We start from the raw sequence: 17,087 nt of genomic DNA, 5'->3' as shown, positions 1-17,087 counted from the left end.
GGGCAGGCAGGCGGCCCTGGCGCTGGTGGGTGCAGGCGCACGGCTGCCACCGGGGCGCAGGCAGCGAGGCCTGGTTCATCCTGGGCCGGCTCGCCAGGGGCCTCAGCGCCTGCCCCCCCGCCAGCCCCCCACCCCGTCTCCCCCCGCCGGCCCCCTCTCGCCAGTCCCCCCACCGGTTAGTCCCCATCCCTCTCCCCATGGCCAGCTCCCCCCAGCCAGCCCCCGGGAGGCGCCTGTGCTCTGCTGGCCATGCCCACGTTGGCCGTCTGCCGTGGACGCGCCGCCTGCTGAGGGCCGTGCCCGGCTGGCCAGTGCCGTGGGCGGCCCCTCCTCTGTAGCCCCCGGCGTCCTCGCTGCGCGGGCCTCGTGGGCGCAGGGCAGCTGGGCACGGGCAGCCTCCCAGCCCCCTCCACGGCTGGAGGCCCGGCTGGGCACCTGTCTCAGCAAGGCACTGGCCCCTGCCTCGGTTTCTCTGCTGTGCAAGGAAGGGAGGGCCCCTCCCTGCTCTCAGCAGACAGTAGGAGCTGGGGGGTACCCTCAGCCAGCGGCGGGGCAGGAAGTGACTGGGGAGGAAGCGGGGGTCACTGGGGGTGGCCCGGGGCCCCTCCTCCGTGGCCTCCAGTGGCAGCGTCCAGGCCCAAGAGCTTTTTTAAAAAAGGTCAGAATGGGAAAAACAAACCTGCAAAGCCAAGTTCCCACCAGGGTTCTTGGGGGGCAGCTCTGGGAGAACTCCCCTCCACCGCCTCCCATCCCACCTGGCAGCCCCTCAGCGCGCCGGCCTCGGGCCCGTGTGAGGGAAGGCCCTGGATATGGGGCGGCACGGGGGCTGCCCACCCCACCCCCCAGAGAGGGCGAGGCCGTGCCTGGGGTCTCCCACCAGCCCCGGACCCCGGGCACCCCCCCGGGGCTGCTTGGCCCGTGCCCCTTTCCAGGCCCTTCCCACCACAGTGGGCGCTGGTCCCGGGCGCCAGGCAGCATGGGCGTGGAGGTGCGGCCGCCATGTCACCCTGCTGGAGGAGGGGCAGCCTGGCATCAACACGGGGGGCATGAGTGCGGGCCGGGAGGAGCTGGGGCAGAGGGGGCCCCGGAGGGAGGGCTGCGCCATGCACAGCCAGGGCCCAGGTGGGCGTCGGTCTGTCCGCCCAGTGCCCCAGCTCCTGGCACAGCCCTGCGCGGGGCCACCCCATGACCCTGACACGGCCGGGCAGAGGCCTCCTGGCCCCTAGCCACCGGCCCCGGGGACTGACTGCCCTGCACCCCTGCCCCTGCCTTCAGGGCACCCCTGGCAGCCCTGGGGGGGTCAGCCTGGGGACGTGGGGGGGGGGGGAGGGAGGGCGCTCGGTTCTCCCTGCAGAGTTTGGCCGGGCCAGGGTGCCCCCTGCACCCTGGACCACCGGCGCCTCTGACGTGAGCCGCTGCCCCACCGGGCCGAGAGCTGTGTCAGGGACGCAGCTGGAGCGCCGCAGAGCAGGGCTCACCCTGCCCCTTCTGGCTGGGTCACAGGGCAGAGCAGACGGGGCCCAAGGCTGCGCGCCCTCCTGCTGCCCCCACGCCCCACCCCCATGGGACCCCAAGGCCTCTTGAGCGGCTTGGCTGCTCTGCCATCGGCTACCTGCCGCGGCCCTCCATGGCCAGGGCCAACGGTGGCAGGGGACACACACGGCCCACCCAGCTGCCGCTCCCACGCCAGGCCCACCCAGCCCTGCGGACCCATGGCCTGCGGTGTGGGGGCCGCAGGGGGCCGCCGACCCCCAGAACACGCCGAGCAGGGGGTCCCCCGACCCCCGGGGCTCGCCGAGCAGGGGGACCCTGACCCCTAGAACACACAGAGCAGGGGGCCGCCGACCCCCAGGGCGCGTGGTGCAGCGGGGCCCCGCCGGGCATCTGGGACGGTCTCAGCGGCGGCACCCAAAGGCCTGAGGTGGAGTGGGGTGGGGTCTGAGCTGGGCGCCTCTGGGTGTGTCCCTCCAGGGCTGGTGTCCCCACAGCTAGGCCAGGCGGACAGTGGGGACAGGAGTCCTCACTAGGAGGGGCAGGAGAGTGACATGTGCACACGTGTGTGTACCTGTGTGTCTGAGTGTGCACATACGTTTCTCTCTGTGTGTGTGTACATGCATGTGCACATGTCTTTGTGCACATGTGTTTGTGTGGACTGTGTGCCCGAATGCACATGTGCTTGTGTGTCTGTGCACACACACGGCGTGCTTGGGTGTGTGTGGTTGTGAACGTGCCGTGTGGGTGCACGTGTCTGTGTGCAGTGTGTACACAAGGATGTGTGCCTGGGCATCTGTGTGCACGTGTGTCTGCATGCGTGTCTGAGTGCACCTACGTGGACGTGTGCGTGCCTGTGTACACGACTGCACACGCAGCGCACCCAGGAGGCGGTGTAGCCCAGGTCACGGCTGCAGGAGACGGTGGCTTCAGCGCTGGCTGGCGGGATGTGAGGGCCCCGGGCCAGAGCTGAGCTTGGGAGAGGACGCCCGTGTCCCCGGGGGTGCTCAGTGAGACCCCAGGGGGCAGGCGGAGGCCTGAGGCGCCCGACACGTGGGAAGAGGGAGGGCCAGGCCCCCACAGACCCCCGCAGCTCGGCCGGGCTGCTCCGAGGCCCCGGCCCCTCTGCCCTGGTGCTCGCGCCCCTCCCTCCAGGTCAGGCAGGACTCTGGGGGACCCCAGGGTGTCAGACCAGATGGACCCTCTAAACCCGTGCTCTGCGGTCTCTGAGGCGGTGCCTCGGTTTCCCTGGCAGCATCCCCCAGCCTCAGCTGCCAGAGGGATCCTCCGCCTTGGCCAGGGGCATGGAGGGGCCCGTCCGTGCCCTGCCCTGGCCCAGCCGAGTCCCCCGCCCTCCGCAGGGCTGGAAACCTCGGAGCCCTGTGGTCACCGTGACTGTGGGGCCAGCGTGGCCACCGCTCCTGCGTCTCGCTAAGTGCTCACGGTTTAATTACGCGCCACCCCCAGCCCCTCTCAGGCAAGTGGGTGACGGCCTCAGTCCCCGAAACACAGGCTGCTTGCCCAGTAATTGGTTTCCCACGTCACATTCTGATCATCGCCGGCCTCTTGGGCGCCGGAGGACAGCTACCAATTAGCACAGAGCCCTCATGGGTCCCCGCCTCTGCCCAGTCACCTCCTCCAGGGTCAAACTGCCCTTGCTGCCAGGAAGTTCTGCCGGAGGTCTAGCCCCCATCCCTTCTGCTGCGGGGAGGCTGGCCAGCTTCTGTGGGCACAGGGCACCCTCCCCGGGCCCTGCACAAGGGGCTTTGGGGGAGGGGGGCGGCACTGCGGAGCTCTGAGCAGGGGTGACGGCGGAGGCAGCGTGGTGGCCACTGTACGGCTCGGGCGCGGAGAGCCGGAGCCCCGGGTGGGGAGGCAGGGCTAGCGCTCGCGCGAGTCCCCACAAGCCCCGGCGAGGGGGCCGCTCCTCTCCCACCGCGGCCCCACCGTGCCCCCGTCAGAGGAGGTGTGCACCGACCTCCCGCCACCGTCCCGGTGGGGACACGGATGCCACCTGCGCACGCGTGCACACACCAGCCCTGGCAGTCAGAGGCCCCAGGCGCACTCAAGCCCCGTGCCTCAGTTTCCCCACCACACGGCCAGAGCAGGAGCCCTTCGCGCTGGGCCACTCGGGATCCTGTGCCCGCCCCCACCCCGGGTGCGCCCCACGGACGGCCCGACCCCGGGCCCGGGCCTGCCGGCGTCCCCTCCCCACCCACCCCAGGCCGCCAATGGCGTCCCCAGACGCCAGCCACAAAGGCACCGTTGTCCCGCCAGGCCTTCCGAACAGTGCCCGCCTGTGTCCCAGGGAGAGCTGGGGGAGGGGCGGGGCGCCCTCGGCTCCCAGGACCGCCGGCCGCCAGAGGAGCCCAGGGGCTCGCGCCCCCTCCCGTGGCCGGCCCCCCCTTGGGGGACCCTGGGGACCCCAGAGGCCCCTCCCGGGCCCCAGGAGCTGTGGCCAGTCACCTCAGGGCCACAGGTGGTCACCGCTGCCCGCCAGGGGCTCCAGCTGGGCCGTCTGCTGCGGGCCAGAGCCCCTCTGGGTGGCCATTTTCAGGGCTGGGAGTCACAGGTGGTGGCTGGCCCAGCCAGGCCCCTCCTCGAGCACCGGGCCGGGTGAGTGCTGGGAGGCAGTGCCCCCGCCCTGCCACGTCTGCCCGTGCCCACCGGGCCGCCACTGGCCCTGCAGGCAGATGTGCGGGTGCCCCGTGCCTGCCGCACCCAGGGTGGGGCGGGGTGGCCAGGGGCAGGCAGAGCAAGTCGACCCCCTGGAGGCTGCGCGGGGCGCCCAGGCAGAGCTAGGCTCCTGGCACCCAGGAGGGACAGGTGACTACACGGGCCGCAGCTGGCCAGGCCCCCCCAGCGTGGGCAGCACGGAGGAGATGGGGCCCTGGCCTTAGGGTGCCCGTGGGGAGGTGGGCGGGGGGGGCCCATCCTCGCTAGCCCTGCTCTGGCCACCCCAGACCCCTCCGTCCAGTCCTTGCCCCCACAACTGCCACGCTGTTGGCTCTCCGGATCGCAGGCGCGGAGACGGGGACCCGGGGCCTGGCGGTCGGGCTCGCGGTCAATCTGGCCGGGCCGTGGCGCCCGGGGGCGTGGTCAGGCAGGCACGGGCCCGAGTGGACGTAAATGGTCAGCGAGCCACCCGCGTCCACTGCCGAGGGCGCTGCGGTCAGCCGGCCGTCTCAGCAGGAGAGGCGGCTTCAGCGCCCGTCTCTCCTCAGCGCATCCTGGGACTCGAGGGGCATCCCGGGCGCAGCCTGCCCCGCAAGGTCGGGACGTGCGCCTCGCAGCCGCGCGTGGAGATTTATAAAAACCACCTACTGGGCGGCGGAGGGAGGGGCGCACGCGGGAGGCCCCTATATTCTTTACGTAACATTTACGTAACCTGAAGTTTCTTCACGATAAAGTTGTAAAAACCGCGTCCTGTTCGTGGACGTGCCTGCGGCCCTGCTTCCCTGGAGAGCCCTGCCTGACGCCCGGGGGGCTGGCATGCGCCCCTCCTCGTCCTGTCCAGGCCACAGGTCGCCGCGGAGGCCCAGGCCGGCAGGGGCCCTCCGGACTGGCCTCGGACGCCCCCACCAACGGAGCCCCCAGCCCCTCACAGGCCCCGGGACGCTGCGTGGGCTCTGACGCCCGGGCCCGCTGGCCCCACTGGCCCTGCCCTGGCATGCGCCAAGGCCTCCTCGGGCTGCTGGCCAGGGAGAGGGTGGCCTGCCCCGCGGAGCCATCCCCAGCTGCCCAGGGCATGCCAAGGGGGCCCCTGCTCCTCCCTGCTCCCACGGCATCCTGTACCCCCAAACACACACGTGCATGTGCAAGCTCATGTGCACACATGGACATACACATGCACGTGTGTGTGCAAGGAGCACAGGCCATCGCACACACACGTGCACACCCCCACACCTCCCCACCCGTGCATGCCCCAGGCAGACGGTGCACCCGAGTGTGTACGTGGACACGCACACACGCCGGGCTGTGAATCCATCAGTCCGGCTGCCTCCCCCAGGCCTCCGCAGAGACTGGCTGAACCCGGGAGCCGCTGCGAGGCTCAAGCCCGGGAGCTGGGCTCCAGAGAGGGGGACGGTGCCACCCCCACAGCGGGGAGACCCGCCTGGGGCGCTGACTGCGGGGCGCCGGGGACCAGGGCGGGAGGAGAGGCTCCCGGGCGCGGCTGCTGCTCGGGCGCTCCCGGGGGAGGAGCCACGGCAGGGCCCAGGGCCCCGCCCTCCCTCTCAGAGGCAGGGGGGCGCAGGATGCGGGCGCCCTCCCCACTGCCCGCGCCGGAGCAGCCTCCGTGCCCGGCTCACCAGCAGCCGACCCTGGCCCCGAGCCGTAGGCCCCTGTCCCCACCCGCCGCCGGCGTCCCCAGAGGGGCAGAGCTCGTCCAAGGTCACTCGTCCAAGGTCGCACGGGCGGGCGTGCAGCCGGTCAGAAGCAGCATCAGGCGGGGGGGCCTGGTGGCTCGCGTGGCCACCACCCCAGACTCCGGGCAAGGTCGGAGGCCAGACCAAGGCCCGCCCAGGGCGTCCCCGGCGGGCAGGGCTCCTGGTCCCCAGAGGCGCAGCCCCTCACAGGTAGCGTGCGCACAGGAGGGTGCGCACACGGCGCCCGCCCCGACGGCGCCAGCAGCCGCCACAGGACCGACTGTGGGTGAGCGGCTTCTGCACACGCGTGTCCACGGCCGGGAGGGAGGCGGGCAGCGTCCCCGTCCCACCCACTGCTCCAGTGTCTGGGGCAGCCCAGGGGCAGCACGGGCGTGGGAGGGGGCCAGGCACCCGCAGGGCTCCCCGGGTGCGCGTGAGCCACGTGTATGAGGGGTGGTGTGTGCGTGCCCTGCATGTGTGTGCGTGCCCTGTGCGAGGGAGTGCAGGTGTAAGTGTGTGGGTGGGCTGTAGCATGCAGGTGTGTGTGGAGTGTGCGCACGCGCATCATGAGTGTGCAAGTGTGTGAGTAGGGTGTGTGTGCATGTGAGCATGCAGGTGTGTGTGGAGTGTGTGCACACGCATCACGAGTGTGCAAGTGTGAGTAGGATGTGTGTGCACGTGAGCATGCAGGTGTGCGTGGAGGAGGGTGTGTGCACTGTGCATGTGCAGCACGAGTGTACATGTGGGAGTGCATGCACATGCCTGGTGTGCACGCATTGTGTACATGTGCGTGTGGGGTCTGTAAGTGTGAGCTCCTGGTGAGTGTGAAGGAGTGTGAGGGGAGAGCCTCTGTGTGTACGTGCGTGTGTGTGGTCCACCGAGGCTCTCTGAGAAGGCCCCTGGGGGACCCTGACCCAGGCCGGGCCTGCAGGGCCGAGGGGGCGCAGGGAGGGGCATGGCCGGGGGTGCTCTGTGCTGGGGGTGGCAACCGCGCCCCAAGATGGGGTCTGGGGGCTCCTCTCGTGACTGCATCCCATCCTCTCCTTTCTGGTTTTGACCACCCTGTTTCAAGCACATTCTTCAAGGCATGGGGTGTCCCGAGCCGGCCTGGGTCCCAGGACCCCCCTGGACCTGCGGGTCTGCAGAGAGCTCCGTGGCCACGGGCTCCCAGAGGCAGCGCTGCCAGCCCACAGCCTCGGTCCCAGGGCAGGCAGGGGCCCTGCGCTCACTCCACGAGAGGCAGGCTGCCTCCCTGAGACGTGCCCTGTCCAGGGCCCTGCACTCGCAAGTGGCGGTGCAATTTGGACCCGTCTGCGCCAGGCCCGGAGGTCTGGGAAGAATTAGCCGGTGCAGGGCCTGGGCTTTCTGTCACCTCACAGATGAGCCCCCTCCAACCCCTATATCCAGGTTGGCCAAAGGTAAAACCCTGCAGGGTACCCCAAGGCTCTGCCCATCCCACACTGCAGGCGCAGCCTCCCAGCCATGCTGAGCCTTTGTCCCTCACTGCAAGTGTCCCTGCTGCGGCCCCATGGCTCAGCCAAGATCCAGCATCTCCACAAACCAGCCCACAGGCCGGGGGACCCCCGCCCGGCCCACCTGCACTCAGAAAACCTGCCTGGTGGCCTGACACTCCCGCTCCTTCCACCAAGGCTCCTCGGTACCTCTGGCTGCACTGGAGGACAGGGTTGCAGAAGGGAACAGCAGGCCACGTGAAGCACACGCGCTAAACATCCCACCTCCCGACACGGAGCTGCAGGTTCTCCAGTGACAATGTCAGGAGACCCCGGCTATAGCTCTCCTTCTGAACAAAGCCTCGGAGTCCAAAGACGTCCCATGACCATAAAGATGGGGACGGTGGCAATGTGGAAGCTATGATGGAGGGAATGGCAGTGCCAGAGGTGAGAGTGACGATGATGGCGCTGAAGGCAATGGCTGTGGTAGATGGTCACGGTATAGGATTAGGATGGGGCTGAAGTGGTAATGGTGAAAGTGGTGGTGACTGTGGTGTGGTGGTGACTTGCGGTGGTGGTGATGGTAGAGAAGGTGGTGTTGCTGGCGGTGGTGATGGTGACAGTGGTTGTGGTGACAGTTGTGGTGATGGTGACAATAGTTGTGATGGTGGTGGTGACAGTGTTGGTGACTGTGGTGTGGTGATGTGGTGGTGGTGATGACGGTGATGATGGAGGTGATGGTGGTAACAGTGGTTGTGATGAGTGGTTGTGGTGACGGTGATGGTAGAGATGGTAGAGGTGGTGATGGTGGTGGTGGTGGTGGTGATGGTAGAGATGGTAGAGATGGTAGAGGTGATGATGGTGGTGATGGAGGTGATGGTGGAGATGGTGGTGGTGGTGGTGATGGTAGAGATGGTAGAGGTGATGATGGAGGTGATGGTGGTGACAGTGGTTGTGATGAGTGGTTGTGGTGGTGGTGATGGTAGAGATGGTAGAGATGGTAGAGGTGATGATGGTGGTGATGGAGGTGATGGTGGAGATGGTGGTGGTGGTGGTGATGGTAGAGATGGTAGAGGTGATGATGGAGGTGATGGTGGTGACAGTGGTTGTGATGAGTGGTTGTGGTGATGGTGATGGTAGAGATGGTAGAGGTGATGGTGGTGGTGATGGAGGTGATGGTGGAGATGGTGATGGTAGAGATGGTAGAGGTGATGATGGTGGTGATGATGGTGGTGATGGAGGTGATGGTAGTGGTGGTGGTAAAAGCGGTGATGGCGATGGTGGAGGGACAATGGGGGGGTGATGGCGGTAGTGATGGAGAAGAGAATGGCAGTTGTGGGCTGGGGAGCACCATGCCTGAGGACGGGGCCACCCTCAGCTGCTGCTGTGCAGCTGGGCAGAGAAGACAGGAGGGAGAGGGCAGAGGTAGGTGCAGGGGGTCCAGGTGAGGGGAGCCTCTGGAGAGACCTGACCTGCAGGCCATCGTGGTGGGGGCAGTAGGGGTGATCCCAGTGTCCCATGGTGGACATAGAACACTTCTGTTTGTCCAAACCACCTACAAGATAAATCCACACACAGTTATGCCAGTGGAGGCAAAGAACATTCTGGAAGGACAACAGGAAAGTGTTGACAAGGGCTACAAAGGGCAGGACGCGGGCTTGGAACAGGAAGGAGAGTCCCTTGCAGTCTATGCCCTTTTCTGCCCTTCCTTACATTTGTACCTTTTCTTACATTTTCAATTAATAAAATCTAATTCAAGTGGACAAAGAGGAGGGCAGGAAAGGCTGGAGCTGGGACACAGGCTGGTCCTTGCCTCAGGTCCACGCGGCAGGGAGACTGCTGGCCCCGCCGCCCAGAGGAGAAACTGAGGCCCAGGGGCCAGTCCGAGGACAGGCGTGAGTTCACGGCAGACCCAAGGTCCGAGCCTGAGGATTTGAACACAGCCCCCCATGGGGCTCGCGTGGCCGAAGCCCCTCCCTCTCCAGACCTCCCTTCCCCCAACACAAAGTGGGGGGGCAGGTGGGGCGAGGGGCTCTCCCCTTGCCCTCCCAACCCAGCATCCCTGGTGTGAACATGCACACTCGTGTCCTTCGGAGCCGGCCGGGGCACCAAGGCCGAGCGCTGGGAATGCGCCCCTGAGACCACGGGGTGCCCGTGCCCGTGCCCGTGCCGGCGGGTTAGTGCACCCCACTGAGCTCGGTCTCAGAGCCGCCGCCCTGCTCGCGCGCTGGCATCTTTCCTCGCATGTGCATCTGTTTACGGGCACGAGTGGGTACGGGTCCTGATGTCAGGGTGGGCGGAGGTTCTGCTCTCATGAGCGTGCACACGCACGCGTGTCTGTGGTGAAGGGCAGGTGTGGGCGTGGGCCGGCCCGTGCAGGGTCGTGTGCGTCTTGCCTGCTGACTGCTCTCCTGGTGACCCCACTGCCCCAAGGGGCACCACCATCCCTCTAACCCGTCGGAAAGGTCAAGGTTAAATCTGCCGGTGGCCTGTGCAGCCTCTGAGGCCCGGCCCCGCCTCCCTCTGGAGCCCCCTCTCCCCCCCATGCTCCAGGACCGGCTCCCGCCTGCCTCGGGGCCTTTGCACAAGCGTTCTCCTCTGCTAAGAACCTTCACACCCCGGCACAACCAGGACCCACGCCTTCTTGGGTCCCAGCTTAGCGGTCGCTTCCTTTTGGCACCTGCTGGGGGAGCCCTGCCCTGCCTCTGGCTCCCAGGAGCCCTGTATTCCTTTGACCCCTAGCGTCAGATCACAGAGGGGCCTGAGTCTCTTTCCTCCCAGGCTTCCCAGCAGCCTGTGCACCCCAGGAGGGCAGGGGTGATGCCATCCGGTATCCGGGAACCTATGTGTTTATCTGGGAAGGTTCGAGCCTGTCCAAGGGCGCAACTGCGGCCTGGTGGGCCTTTGGAGGGTTTTCAGGGGGCACCGCGAGTGGAAGCTTCTGGGCCCCATGGGGTTAATCAGGCCCTTCGTTCGGGGCGTTCTTGGGGGAGGGGTGTTGTGGGAGCCAGAGCTTCCCTTCCAGGGGTTCCTCAGGCACTGGGGACGCAGGCGCAGGTGCAGCGACAGGGCCCGCCTGGTGCGACCTCAACGCGGCCGCCAGGGCACACACGCCCACGGCCTCGCCGCCCCGGCGGCCGCGCACACGTGTGACGGCCTCTGAGCCTCCGCACACGCCCCCACGCCTGCCGGATGGACACCCACGTGCACGCGTGGCACACATGTACACACGAAAAGCACGAGGAGAAGCGAGTGGGGGGGAGCGGAAAGTAATACGCGGCCTCCGGCCCAGAGATGGAGCACCGCCGGTCCCCCCCAGCGAAGCAGGCGGCGGCCCGGGCTGCGCGGCGCGGGGGCGGCCTGGGGCCCGGCGGCCCAAGATGGGGCCGAGACGCGGGCCGGCCTCCGCGGAGCGGAAGGGGCGGGAGGGCGGCCGCGGGCGCGTCGCGCGCGCCCTCTCTCGGCTGGCCGGGGCAGCGCGCCCCGGTCCCTCCGCCCTCCTTCGCCGCAGCCCCGCGCCCGCCGCCTCGGCCCGGAGCCCCGGGCGTCCCCAAGGGGCGGGCTCCGGGCCCCGCAGACCCGCGCCGGGAGGCGGGGCCGGTCAAGGGCCGAGGGCGCCAGGGGGACCGGCCGGGCCCCGGTCTCTCCCGGGCCTGCCCGGGGCCGGCTCCTCCAGGCCGCGCGGCCGTGTCCGCAGGCGCGGAGCCGCCGCGGTACCTGCCCGGCCCGGACGCCGCAGACCGCGCACGCTGCAGACCCAGCACGCTGGGATCTCGGGGAGCGCGCGGGGCCGGGTCGGAAGGGCCCGCGGAGAGCCTCGCCCGCGTCCCCATTTTCCGGACGCGGCAGCCGAGGCCCGGAGAGAGGCAGGAGCCGGCGGGCAAGGGAAGGGGCTGGAGGGCTGAGCAACTTGGCTGCGCCCCCTCGCAGGCCAAGGGATCCGGAGGAGGGCGGCGCGATGGCGAGGGCGACGAAACCGCCTCCTCTCCGCCCCCGCGCGGGACCGCGCCGGGGACAAGCGCCCCGCTTCGCGAGCAGAAGCGGCGGAGTCCCCGCTCGCGTCCCCCGCGCAACGCCCTGGCGCATTCCCGCCGGCCGCGGGGCTCGGCCTCCCGGGGCCCGGGGCGCCCCGGCCCAGCTCCCCGCCCCCCAAATCCAAGCGCAACAAGTATGAACGCAGCGCCGGCAAAGGACGAGCGAGCGGAGAGGGAGGGGCCGGGCCGGGCGCGGGGCGCCCCGGGATCCCCGAACGCGCGCAGCACCCGCCTTCGGGCGGCGAGAGCGGGCGGCGGGAGCGCCCGCTGACTCCGCGGCCGCCCCGCGTCCCCAGGGCCGCCGCGGTCCACACCCGCTCCCGAGGCCTCGACTCTCCCGAGCCCCCGCCCCCTCCTCCACCAGCTTGACCTTGCTCGGGTACTCAAAGCCGGACTCGCCGGCACCCGGGCGTCCGGGCGCGGACTTGGGCGGCCGCCCGCGACCGGGGAGGGGCGGACCCCCTCGGGCCTACCCCACCGCCCCCTCGGCCGCGGCGGTCGCTGAGGAATGGAGGCATGTGGGTTCTGGGCAATGCTGCGGCCGCGTCACCAGACCCCCAAACCTGGAGAACGCCTCCGGGACCCGAGAAGGCGCCCCCGCCCCCGCGCCCTCCCGCCGCGCCCGCGTGGCCGCGGCTCTTCCCCCGCGGCGGCGCTCGCTCCGAGGGGGCGTGTGTTTGTGGCGATGGCGGAGGGCACCAAGGGTCTCCTTGGGTCCCGAGGGTGGGCTGCCACAGCGGACCGCCCGGCCGTCCCCCGCACGTCCGCCAAGCGGCGCCTCGCGGCGGGCTCCGTGCCCCCTACCCCTCCCCGCGCCCGCACGCCTTTCAACTCCTCAGGAGTTGCCGCTGGAAACCAGCGCCCCGGAGCCGGCGGCGCGGGCCGTGCTGCGGGGCGGCGGACGGAAAGGGGGCCGAAGGACCGGGGTGCCAGCTCGGGTCCTGGAACGCCAAGAAACTTGGAAGCCGAAAGTAGAAGTGCAGAGGGGCAGGTGCCCAGCGGGCCGGGGTCTGGGGTCAGGCCCGGGAAGAGGCCCCGCAGGGGGCGGCGCGGCCCTGCCTAGGGACCCCGCTCGGAGCCACTGCCTCGGAGGAGGCCCCCGGCCCCGGCCGCCGCGCGCCGCGGCCGCTCTCAGCTCCGTGGCCCCCTCCCGAGGCCGGAGGCGCGCTCGGCCCAGCCCAGGAGGCTTCGGGGACCAGGGGAGAGGACGCCGGCCCAGGGTCCCCCGGCCTCCCCAGAGGGGGCGGGCGCCGTGCCCGTTCCTCGAGGCAGCTCCGCGCGGCTCGGGGCGAGCGGGGACGCCAGCAGAGCGGCCTCTGCCCGCCGCGGCTGTGGGCCTGGGAGCGCCGAGCGCGGGGCCCACCCAAAGTTCCGAGCGGCGGAAAGGAAGGCTGGGAGGAAGATTGGGGGTTGGGGGGGCTGCGCTAGGGCAGCCCCCACCAAGTGGGGGAACCTCCGGGGAGTCTCCACCGCCTCTGCCGGGCCCAGGAGGGAGGGTTGCGAGGGGGCGCCTGCCCCGGCTCTGCCTGTGTGTGTGTGTGTGGGGGGGGTACGTACAGCCCCTAGGACGTCCGTGGGGGGCTCTGGCCGCGAGCAGGGGAGGAGGCACTCTCGGGATATCTCTCCCGCGCCTGCCCGCTGCTATGTGCGGCGAAAGGGGGCACATCCGTGGCCCCGGAGCCCCCTGCCAGCGGTCTTGCGTGTGTTGGGGCTTCGGTTTCGCCTCCTCCAGGCAGCCCTGGGCCCGTGCGTATGATGGGGAGGGGGCGCCTTCCCGAGCCTGAGCAGCCCGGGTGTCTGAGTGGAAGGGAGGGGGGCGCACCGCCGGGGAGCCGCTCCCACGCCCAGGTCCCCCCTCCCCAGCCCGCCGGGACCAGCCGGATGTCGCTGCCGCCGGAGGAGGCAGGCGATGGGAGGGGGGGGTCCAAACTCCCGAGCTCCGAGCGCAAACCTCGGAGCCGCGAAGCCCCAAACGGCGAAGTTGGGAAGTCCGGGCGCCCGCCCCCCGCCTGGCCCCCTCCCATCCCGGCGGCGCCCCCGCCCCCCGCGCCCCCAGCCCCCCGCCGGCGTCGTCCTTACCTTCCCCGGCAGCAGCGGCCCCGCGGGCCAACACTTGATCCGGCGAGTTGCAAATACCCGGGAGCGCCCCGCGGCGCCCGTGGCCGAGCCGTGCGCCCGCGCCGGAGGGGGTGCTTCTCGGGCCGCCGCCGCCCCCGGCCCACGCTGGGCCGCGCCGGGACACCCCCCGGGGCGCACCCTCGGGCGCGCGCGGGCCCCCTCCCCGTCCCCGAGCGCCGAGAGGGTCCGGCCGCCCGGGCTGCGGGCGATGCGGGGCGCGCGGGCCCCGGCCGGGCCAGGACGCGGCGCGGCCGACCGTGCTCGCGGCTCGCCGGCTCCGCGCTCGCTCCGCCGGGGCCGCCGCCAACGCCGCGCCCGCCGCCGCCTGCGCCCGCCGCTCCCTCTCCGGCCGCCGCCGCCGCTCCGCTCCTCTCGCCTGCCCCGCTCTTCTCGCCTTTTTTCCCCTTCCTGAGGGGGGGGCGCCCGCCGAGCCGGGGGCGGGGCGGCGCGGGGAGGAGGAGGAGGAGGAGGACGCCGAGGAGAAGGAGGAGGAGAGCGGCGAGCGCGGCCCCCCCGGCTGCCGGCGCTCCCCAATCTCTCGCTCTCTGAAACTGGATCCCGAATCGGGAGCCAGAGACTGCATTACGGATTACATCAGGCTTTATAGAGCTTCCAGATCGCACATTGGGGGGAGCGCGAGCGGGGGGCGGGGGTGTGGGGGAGGGGAGCGAGATGGGGGGGCGGGGAGGGGGAGAACAGATCAAATGCACACAGGCGCGGGCACGGAGCAGAGCCGGCTCCTGCCCCAGCCGGCCGCCGAGCCAGGAGTTGGGTCTCCGCTCTCTGCCTCTTCCAGGAGCCTGGGTGGCTGGATGGATGGAGGGAAGGGAGGGAGGGAGGACAGGAAGATGGAAGGATGGAAGGATGGATGGGAGGGAGGAAGGAAGGGAGGGAGGGAGGAAGGAAGGAAGGAAAGAAGGAAGGAAGGAAGGAAGGAAGGAAGGAAGGAAGGAAGGAAGGAAGGAAGGAAGGAAGGAGAAAAGGAGGGAGGGAGGACGTGGATGGACGCCGTGGGTGGCTGGGAAGGATGGTAGGATGGATGAGGCGGTGGGTGGGAGGCTGGATGGACAGATGACTGAGGAGCTGAATGGAAGGATGGAGGCCCTAGGTGGATGGAAGGAGGGAGCGAGGGAGGCGAGAGGTGGGTGTGGATGGACAAGAGGTGGGTGGATAAACAGGTGAGTGGGCGGGTCTTAGGTAACCGGCCCTGTGGCTGTGTGGCTGGAGGGCTGTCAGTCAGATGAAGCTGACTGGGTGGGGGTGGGGAAGGGGGGGCGGCCGGGGGGCTGTGCAGGTGCAGGGATGGTGCAGGGCTAGTGGACGAGTGAGGCTGGGTGGAGGTTGGATGAGTGATGGGCCCGAGATGGAGTCAGAGGCCCAGGTGATGGGCCCCTCCAAGAAGGCCGGAGGCCAGTGGAGCTGGGAAGGGCCAACTTGGACTGCCCAGGCCGGTTTGGTCCAGATTTTCTTTGTGGGAGGGCACAGTGCTCAGGGGCGGAGCCAAGTGGAAATGGGCTTGGAGGCCAGGTCCAGCCCAGCCGTTGCCTCCAGCCTTCTTCCTTCAGCTTGGTGACAGTGGGGACATCTGGTGCCACACTTGTTTCCAATTGTAGGATTAGGATGAGGATGGGCCTCTAGCGGCTCCATCTCTGAGTTCTGGTCCGGAAACATCCATTGTGCCTCTTCCACTTCCGAGCTCTTTGCCCAGATGCCCACAGAGGACCGCACTGGACTGACCCCGGGGGAACTAGTGGGGCCCTTCTCTCCCTGCCCTTGCCACCGTTTTACAACCTGTGGTCCACTCTGAACGCAACGTCCTCCCCAGCTCTGGGTGAACACCCGGCGCTTTCCACGCCATGCTCGGCGGCCCCTGCGCTCTGCCGTCCAAGGCCAGCATGAGGCCAGCCGTTGGCTCCTCCCAGGGGACTCAGTGAGATTCGCCACCTCCGACTGACAGTCACCTCCACTCTCGGGGGGACGTCAGACCCTGCCCCCACTGGGCTCCCTGTGGCCATTGCCACTGCCTCCAACCAAAGCTGCCTCCATGTCATCAAGGTCACGCACGCCCACACCAGGCCACTCAGGGCCTCCACTGTCCGGCGGCTCGAGTCCCTGGGTGCCCAGGACACCGCACGTCCTGCCCCCCCCGAGCCAACCAGGCTACGTCCGCGCCCCTTGGCATCCCTCCTGAAGGCCAGCCTGTGGCCCAAACCCCGACTTGCACCCAGACCCCAAAGCAGTGGAGGGGGGGGCCAGGAGGAACCCCTTGCCCAGGCCGACCCCTGGGCGTCCCTCCCCTGCAGGGGATGGGTCTTTTCCCCTCATTCTTTGATGGCCAAGTTGAAGAAAGGGAGGTGGTGCCCCCCAGTGCGGCCTCTGCGGACCCCCACTGAGCCTGCCGCCCTCCTCTGCCCCGGGTGGGAGCCGCCACCCCCTCCTCTCTCCCAGCAGCTGCCCTTGCCGAGCTTCCTCCCTGCACTAGCAGGCTGCGGCCACCAGGGGGCCCCTGATATTAGGCCAAGAAGCAGCTGCGGGGAGGCAGAGCTGTGAGTCAGCGGCGGGTTTGCCACCGCGTCTCTGGTCCCTGCCTGCGGGGCGGGTGGCAGCCATGGCCCCACCGCCACGGCTACCCCCAAGCCGTCAAGGCTGCGTTCCCCTCCTACTGCGCCTTCCGGGGCGACAGGGTTTCCCCTCTCAGGCCGCGCCGCCCCCCTTGGGCCGGAGTGCCTGCTGCCCCCACCCCACTGGCCCCCTCTTCTAGTTCACTGCTCCCCCCCTCACCCCACTTCCTGATCCGGAGGCAGGAAGGGCCCGCCCCCGCCCACCACCCCACCCCAAGGCGGGAGACGCCGGCATGGCCCCTGTAGGCCCGGCAGGCGGGGACGCCTGCCCACTGCCCACCAGACCCGTCCCCCGAAATAGAGGAGACCCCTCGCCTTCCCCCACACGGCCTCAGTTTCCCTGTTGCTACATGAGGATCGTAAATCAGTGGTTTTGAAAGTTCCTTCCAGCCCAGACACCGCAGGATTCTAGAACTTTGTACCAATGCCAGTTTTCGCGGGATTTGCACCTAGTTTATATCCATTATGTATCCCCCCAACAATCGTCAAGCCCCTCACTCCCACCACTGCACCATCTTGCACCCAGCTGGCTTCCCGTCGGGGGCTTGGCTCCCTGCTGGGGCAGCCCTATCCAGCTGGCACCCAGCCTGAGACCTTCCTCACCCAGTCCCCGAGGAAGTGTGACATGTGGCACCCTCTCAGTGGGACTCGAGGCCCAAGCCAAGCCCCCATCACAGCCTTCGACTCAGCATGAATCCTGAGATGCTGAACGCTCTGGCCCTGGAAACGGGTCCCATGCTGAGCCCTGATCCTGGTTATACCCTGAGCCCTGACCCTGGTCACACACTGAGCCCTGTCCTAAGTCACATTCTGAGCCCTGATCACATCCTGAGTCCTGACCCTGGTCACGTGATGAGCTCTTATCCTGGTCACACCCTGAACCCTAATCCTGCTCATACTTTGAGCCTGATCACACACTGAGCCCTGATTCTGGTCACACGCTGAACCCTGGCCTTAGTCACATCCTGAGCCCTGACCCTGATCATGTGATGAGCTCTTATCCTC

Source organism: Dasypus novemcinctus, chromosome 14, assembly GCF_030445035.2.
Source record: "Dasypus novemcinctus isolate mDasNov1 chromosome 14, mDasNov1.1.hap2, whole genome shotgun sequence".
NCBI classification, from domain to species: Eukaryota; Metazoa; Chordata; class Mammalia; order Cingulata; family Dasypodidae; genus Dasypus; species Dasypus novemcinctus.
The sequence above is the reverse complement of the archived record's forward strand: the minus strand, read 5'-3'. Positions refer to the sequence as shown.